The sequence below is a fragment of the Argiope bruennichi genome, chromosome 4, assembly GCF_947563725.1.
Source record: "Argiope bruennichi chromosome 4, qqArgBrue1.1, whole genome shotgun sequence".
In the NCBI taxonomy this organism is placed as follows: domain Eukaryota; kingdom Metazoa; phylum Arthropoda; class Arachnida; order Araneae; family Araneidae; genus Argiope; species Argiope bruennichi.
In genome coordinates, this window is record NC_079154.1 from 112,886,956 (window position 1) to 112,896,194 (window position 9,239).

Consider the following 9,239-nt stretch of genomic DNA (forward strand, 5'->3'; position numbering starts at 1 on the left):
TAAATATATGCAGGCTGATGCTTGTTAAATCAGTAAATAAATTATTTCGTCCGCATTGGAACATAGTGACGAATTATAATAATCTGGAAAAGAGCAGATAGATTTGGAAAGCGGGAATTGATCACTTTTCAAAACTATGAGTTAAGACCCCAGGTAATCCGCATATAGTTTTAAAGAGAAGAAATATTAAAATAAATAAATAACTAAGATAACTCATTTCAAATATATTATATTATGAATGATTTTTAAAATATGATATTATGAATGATTTCATTGGAAATTTTACATTTTAAATCAAAATGTTAATTAGCTTAGAAATTTTTAATTGCAATAAATTTCAAACTGACAAGACACAGAAGGAATTTCCAATTCAAATGAATGAGGATGGAATTTTCAATCAAATACTTACTTTGGAAATTATCAAAAAATAATGGCCATATGTAAGTATATTATAAATTATTACAATAATCACAAAAAAAAAAAAAAAAAAAAAAAAATTCGACGATAAAATATATAAAGGATCGGCTTGTGCCGTTCTGAATTGGACAAATCTATGTTCATAAAAGTAAGGTTACACGTAATATTTCAATGTTTAATATATATCTCCAAAAAGAATAAATAGAAAACTTATGTTCACAATATCAAGTACCTATTCGAACTTCGAGAAACTGATCAGTTGAAATAGATATAAAGAATGTACGAGGAAGATAAAACTACTGATTAGCCAAAACAATAAAAATAAATCAGAATTTGAAGATAGCGAAAAAGTCTTGAATGAATGGGTGGAATACACAGGAAGATTTTTTAATTTTATTTTTTACTGGGAATAGTAATTTACTCAAAACATTGTATTATCATATATTATCGTAGAATTTATAGTGATTTTTGATTCCTCACTTAATAAAAACTATATGTTCCTTCCTAAATTCACATGACATCAAAATATTGTCTTTTCCTCTTATCTTTGCAAAAGGGTTTCCAGGTCCATTTTTACCACTATCTCTTAGGGGTGTCACAATAATGGGATGTTTGTGCAACAAACGAAAAGGTCATGTGCTCGTCGTACTTCCTCCCCCCATGATGAAAATTTGATCTCAGTAGTAGTTAACTATCACTATAAATTTATTTTTACATATATTAATGAAATACTATTGCTCAAAATTCAAGTTAATGAATATCACAGATTTTTTTTTTAATCATTTCGGGAGATTAAAATGTTTTTTTTTTATTTAAAAATGTCCTGTATTGAATTTGCTTACATTCATCTATGCAATGTTACGTACCCTAAGTATGTGAATATATAAGTATGTATTGTCATAAAAAAATGCTTATGGGCTCCAAGAAGAGAATTTTCACTCACTTCTTTGATGTCTTGTAGCGGAGTTTTGAAATTATATATAAATTTCTATTCGCTATGATTATACACAATTCTTTTTTTCAGAATTTACTTATGAATTGATCTAACAATTTATTTAAATTTTAATTCCCTGTTAGTGGTAACATTTAATAATGATTTTGAAAAAATTTCATTTTAAGATATAATTATATATAATAATAATTAATTAATGCAAAGTAGAAAAGCAATTAAAATTTTAAAAATATATTTATCTGTCTACTAATAATCATTGTTTTTTTAAAGTAAATTTATTTTATATTCTGGGTGAAAGTTCGCTGGAAACAAAGAACTCTCAAAATTTTTTCCCGATTGTGCCCAACACCTTCAAAGGCCAGTCCTGCATGCGAAGAAAAATAAACATACCAAATTCTAATAGAAAATTACGTTAAATTGTTGATGAGTTTAAACATAATGTACAAAATGAAATAAATTCGGGATTATATTTATACATTGAAAAATATTGGAATATTGCTCTGCGCGAAATGCCTTTACTAGTTACAGAAAATGAGAATTTGGAAACACAAATTAATATTTCTAAGTATTTTTATCATTATTATTTTTTCATGCGAGTATTCTTTCCGCCATATTTATATTTTTAAAAAAACTTAAATTTTGCTTTTTTTTTCCCAACATGATGGTACCTTTTTGCTTTTCTTTAAAATCGTGTTTTAGTAAAATTTGGCTAATTCAAACTGAATTATAGGTTAAAATTATGTTAAGGATTATGATAAAAATTGGCTTATTCAAAAATTTGTAGTAAGAAAACTTGAATATAAAATGTCTTCTTTTGGTTTCTTTTCATCAAAGTACTTTCTGTTCTGTCAATAATAATAATATCGGTTGATCAATCATTCGGCGCATAATAATTATATAGAGATTGAACAATGAGCATACTATAGTGAAACGTAATCACAAATTCTTACACAATTCATTTAAAATCGTTCGATAGATTTTTTTTCCCATAAAATTCCTTTAATTTTAAGTCGAAAGATCCAGTAGTTTTAAGCCACAAAAAAACAAAAAAAAAAAGGTTCCTTCACCATTATGGGGGAAGATTTCTAAAATTTGTCTAATAAAAGAACATATTTATTTTTCATTTTTGAATCAAATCTCAAACAGAAATTCCTAAGTTATTTTCGATAAATTTAAATCTCGATATAGTGTCCAGGGCGGAATTATTAATTGTGAACTCAAAATAATCAATAATAATAATTTCTCTTAAATTGTATATATAAATTCCATGTATAAGGTGCAATTAATTTTTCTGTAAAATTAATTGCACCTTATAAGGACTTGACAGCATGACAGATTCTAATAGAATCTTTGCTAATGATTTATTTCTATTTGAAGAATCTTCTAATCTTTTACAGAAAAAATAATTTCAACTTCATCTCTGTATATGTAGAATTTCCTATATCTGATTGTTATCAGATTTCATAATTGACTTTGGATAATATATGCACTTGTAGTTCAATTTCAAAATGCGAACATTTTAAAATTAATTGTTTGTCAAATTTGTCATTTGGATAAATCACATATTATATGTCAATGTCAGATGCATGTATGCCGTATATATCTGGCATAAATCTGGCTGTTTTTCAATGCATTTGTTCTGAGTACATACAAATAAATTTGAATTTCACCCGGTTCAAGCATGCGGAATTAGTGAATGCCAAATGACTTAAAATAACTAATATGCATAGAGAAAATATAACAATCAATAATAAAAAATGTAAATGCATATTGAAACAATAAAATAAGAAAAATAATGATAAACAAAATTAAGAAGAAAAATAGAAAATTGTAATAATATAACAAAAATAGAACTTTGTCATTTGAATGGAGAAATTTCTCTAAGTTAGTTTGAAATGAGTTCCTATTGCAATTTCAGCTATCATAACTTGAACCAGATCCAAAATACTCAAAGTATTTATTGTTCTTTAGAAAATATGTCTCTAATATTTTCGTATTTCGAGTCACAAAGAGTTATTACCTTAAATTAAAAGTAACTCTTTGACTGCCAGAATTGAGCATCTGTCATAAAATCTGCTTTAATGAGTTATAAAAGAATCATATGTTGTGAGTATTTGATTCAAATAAAAATGATCAAAGCATCTCTTAACATAGATTTTGGGCATCAGCCCAAAAAGAAATCTGGAATTATCGGTAACTTTCCCATCTGAGATGCCAATCTTGATAATCCTCTTTTCCGAATTTAAATTTAATCCAGGACCTTGGAATCCACCGATCAATGTCCAGTATTTATTTTTCCGTTGCACGTTTTAGAGAATTTATAGACATATTCGCTTTCAGAATATTTTTACTCTGGGTAAGTCTGAATTTTTCGTCAAATAGCTTTCCGCTATATAATGCAAGAAGTTGAATGATTTGCCTAGTCGAATTTAAAGGATTGTATGAAATGCTGTAATACACGAAATTTTTTTTAATCGTCTGAAACGCTTTTAATTAAAATGAGAATATCAATATTTAAGCAAGCGATTTTTAAAAATCGCCGATAGGTAATTTTTCCTATCTCAGTAAACCAAATCAATAGTTGTTTTTGATATATATTGTTGATTATCCGCTTTTATATCTTCTTTTTAATGTTCTTCCAGAATTCGATTATTGCGTTCTTCAATAGTTCTTCGTTTGTATTCTTGTTCTTAAACACCAAAAGAAAATTTTTTACAAATATTGAGCAAACTATCTTATAAAATAATTTTTTTTTAAGTTGATGCCAATTTTTAAAAAAATAAAATGGAAATATAAAAAAAATCAACAATTCAAAGTCTTATTGTGATTTAGCATCGAAATATCTCCGAAATTGTCTGCATCTATTCCATTATTTATCAAATTTTGAAAAAATTATTAAAGAAGTATTGCAAGATTATAAAATTGGTCTCATTGAGAAGCTAAAAGTTTGAATTTTAAGATGGCATAAAAAATATTTCTTAATACTCTGTTAATAGCGTGTTTTATCCAAACAAATGTGGTCACACTGTATCTCTCAGATACACCACTATATAGTGTTAACATTAGTAATTAATATAGCTTAGTAATAGAATAATATAGATACATAAACACAATTCAAACAGACACAAACAAAAAGCAATAAATTTTTTCGAAAACGTACTAGGAATGTAGCAAAAAAAGAATTTACTTTCAGACATAGCAACATCTGTTTAATGGATAAAAAATTAATCTCGCATTTGTCAGATAAGGTGCAACTAACGGAATGTTAAATGATAATGTGCTTAGAAGTTTCTGCGAAGAAATCAAAATTTAGATTAATTTCTATTCAATATTCAGTGCACTTTAATTATTTGAATATATTATTATTATTAAATTATTTACTATTTACTATTTGATTATAATTATTTATTATCATATTATTTACTACCTAAAATGTAAAATATTTTATTATTAAATATGCAAAATTGGCTTGAATTCAGCCCAGTTATTTAAAAGGAGATATGGGATAACATACATGCCACAACATGTACAATGTACAATGCCACAGCCGTACAAAGCCACTTTTATTTATAATATTGTTTATATTAAGACGAATATAAAAATTAAATAAATAAATTTAATTGCAACAAAAAATCCATATAATAGAAAAGAATTCACGGGTCATTACATAAAATAAAGATACACCAAATTGAATTAAAACGGTTTCCATTGAAAGAAAAGTAAACTTACTGTTTTCGAAAGATAAAACAGACTTTAACAATGGAAAGTGTATTTTTTAAAATTTTATTTCAATTTCGCCCTGAGCTGTAAATGTATTTTATTGAAGCTAAATAAAATGTAAGTCTTCTAATTGCTCGAACAAAATGATTCTTGATCAGGGTCTCAGGCGCATTTCATTCTGTGAGTCACGGATCATTAATTCTCGAGACATCATTTATTCAAATGAGCTCATTTTATCTTCTAAACTTCTTCTTTTAACTCATTAATGAGTAGCCCTAGAGAGTCTTTACAACTTTTCCAAAAGATTTTTTTTTGTTAGCAAACCCATTAATGACTGCACTATAATAAACGAAAATAAAATTTCATTGTTTAAGTAGCTGCGCAAAATACTTTGTGCAATTCATTAAAAGATTTTATTTTTCTTTTTACTTCGGTTATGAGTTAATATGGATTGATTATTTAATAAAAATTGAAGTTCTCCAGGACTGTTTTTTGTGACTGGATTAAAGATTTCACAGAAAAGGATATTGATTTCTTTTCTTTTTAAATCTGAATAAGTGATTTGAGATTTTTGAAGATTATTTCGTTGCCAAAGTATTGTTAACATTTGATTGAATTCCAATTCAGAGATAAGTTATCAGTATATAAATTTCTTAAAAATGTGATAAAACATTCGATACGTTTGTTTGGTGATTTTTCTTAATAAGCACTGTCTTTTTCTCTTGTTAGAGATCATTAAAACTGAAATAAAGCAGGGAATCCGAAATATTTCTCAATTGTTATTTTCACAAATTCAGAATTTTCAATATAAAGAAATGTATACACTTTTTCTTTCATAGATTATATATATACTTATATAAAGCTCAATGTGTGTGTATGTGTGTGTGTGTGTGTGTGTGTGTGTGTGTGTGTGTGTGTGTGTGTGTGTGTGCGTGCGTTGGCGCTCTACAGGTCAGACCGTTTGACCTGCAGCTTCCAAATTTGGTACATGTATACCTTGAAGGTCGGGAATGTGCACTGGGGGTTCTTCCTTTTTTTGAATTTTTAATTAGAATTTTAACTATTAATTAAAAACTAACTTTCCCGCCAAAAAATCTTTTTATTTTCCCCAGCGCCAAATGAGTAAGACTTCAGTTTTTTTTCCCAACAGTAATGAGGCTAGGCTTAACATTTTTCGGCAGATTGTTTCAAATGATTTTATTTATTTTCTTAATGTTTGATGCATTTAAAAGTAAAAATTGTTAATTAAGCGATCTTTCAGATTCATTCTGAAGTACTTTTGAATTAGAATAAAACAGAATAAAGGAAATTAAAAATTTCTAATCTGCATAGCGTTACCCCAACTGGCGTAGAAAAATTCAAGCATTTGCGTTACCATAACTGGCGTTGAAAATTCACGCATCCGCATTGTGTTCTGATTGTTGACAATGGATACGGACGTTTTGAAGGCTTAACCTGTTTTCGACCGATTATTTTAAACGATTCTGTTTATTTTCTTAGAGTTTCATGTATTTAAAACTATACATTGTTAATTAATTGATCTGTTCATGATGAATCTGAGAAAATTTTGTAGAAAACTTCTTGAGATATTACATAAATTAAGAAAGATATTCTTTCGTGCTCATAAGGTTTAGTTTAAATACTCAGCGACTTTGCTTTGAGTACTCATATTTTTTTAAAAAAAATGCTTCGTTTCAGTAAAAAATTTCCTTATATTAATTGCAATTTAACCATTTCCACTTTAATTTAAAGCCTACATTCTACGGGAGCTAAAAGAAAATTTGAGAGATACATATTACGTTATGACTGAAGGCTTCTATAATATTATGAGTGAATTATATGACTATCAAAATTTGAAGTTTTAAAATATTTTGATGAAGTATCTATTAAAGTAGGAATTGCGTAAAATATTTAATTATTAAAATTTTAACGAGCATTAAGATTGCCGAACCGGCTGGTCGCCAAAGGCGGCTAGTTTAAAAATAAACATAAAAATTAGAGATTAATTATATGTTTGATTATATAAAATAATCTTGATATTAAGAGTGCCAAACTTGTGGTTCCATTGCTAATATCTTTGTAGCCAGCAAGTATAACTGCATAACACTTATTAAAAAATAACGACAGCGTTCACCAATGTAGTTCTACATCCACGGACTATTTCCATTCACTGATGACAGTGAATATTTTTAGAACAGATAATATAATTATATCTATCAGGCGGGCCGCGGTGGTCAGGTCTCGGCTTGTGAGAAGTAGGGTTTCAGGTTCGTGACCCGATTCCACCGAATAACCGTCGTGTAAGGGGCTCGGTTGCAAGTTAAATCCGTCAGACCAAACGTCCTCTCGCTGGTGTGGTGTGGTGTGGAGAGGGGGGTGCCAGCTCAGGCGTCGTCCTCGTCATTTGACAGCGGTTCAAAAGTACGAGGTCCGTACCAAAATAGCCCTAGTGTTGCTTCACTACGAGACGTTAATATAACTAAACTATACCTATCAAGCCATTAGTATTTTTCTGTTGTTGCTGTATAAAACGAAGTGAAGCGCGTCATCCCGTCGATTGAAGTAAAAATATAAAATCATGATTTTAATCATATGCCTTTAAAGATAAATCAGCTTTAATGTTCAAATTTGAATACAAAATTCAGCAAATTTGATTTTGTCTGAATTTTTCAAATATTTTCTTGTCGGATTTAAATCACTCGATTTATGTTTTTTGATAGATCAGTAATCACTGATATTCACCTCGGATCAGTTTTGAAATGAATCACTGCAGGCAAGATATTCTTCGAAATAGATAGTAAGGAAGATAGCAGAAAAGAGATGTTATCAAAAAGACTATCACTGTCCTTAACCACTAACTTAACAATACCGCTATCATAGTACCTTTTTAACGCTGTGGTCTAAAAATAAACTATTTCTATAAAAATTCATTTTTTAAGGCATAAAACTAGATCGTGTTTATTTACCAGTTCTAGTATTTGCGATTGATAACTTTATTCTAGAGCCTATATAAATGATAAAATAAAATGTTCATAGTTAACGTAATCAAGAGCTAATTCCAAAAAATATTTTGTTATGAAGCTGGTTTTGAAAAGGGATACAGATAAAATTCCTACTGCAAATTTTTCCAGATTTAGTTATTGGATTAGCAACCTGTTGAGCAACGGCTTCCAGTTAATTCGATTTTGCACGACAAATTATATAAAACTTAAATCGATTAAGAATCGGAAATCCATAATATAGCATTGATTTCTAATTGCAAAATTGCGCCAATTTGCTATTTATTCTCATTAAATAAAAGTACATCTTAACGTTTTGGGCTAGAAAATTTCTTCACTACTTGTTGGCAGATTTTTCATTAATTAGTTTATTCGATAACTGAACATATTTTCAAAATTCGTTGCATTATGTGCTCTTTATATCCAGCGCCTGTTAGTATGCATGCTTCAGGTGCTAATTTAGTACAAAAGGACTAAGCTTTCTATATTCATCGTAAAATATTTTGCTGATTATTCTGTTCTTTCTCTAGGGACTCTTTTTGCTCTAGAAAAAGTAGAGCAGAGCAATTTTTGGAAGAAGTATTACCTCCCGAAGAATTTTTAAAATCGGAGAAAAACAAAGAAAGAACGAAACTTCTAGAATTGAAATATAGAAAAATAGATTAATGTTTAAAAATAACAATAGGAATTTAATAAAAATCTGAACTACTAAATAAACAAAGAAAGGACGAAACTTCTAGAATTGAAATATAGAAAAATAGATTAATGTTTAAAAATAACAATAGGAATTTAATAAAAATCTGAACTACTAAATAAACAAAGAAAGGACGAAACTTCTAGAATTGAAATATAGAAAAATAGATTAATGTTTAAAAATAACAATAGGAATTTAATAAAAATCTGAACTACTAAATAAACAAAGAAAGGACGAAACTTCTAGAATTGAAATATAGAAAAATAGATTAATGTTTAAAAATAACAATAGGAATTTAATAAAAATCTGAACTACTAAATAATGCCTCTAATTTCTGCTAACCAATATTACGATAAAAAAGGAGCATTGTAAAAAATTATTAAAATTTTATGAAAAGAATTCGTTTTTTGGCAGTTTTTAAAACCGTTTTGTGCAACGGAGTGAAAAAAGTTAACAA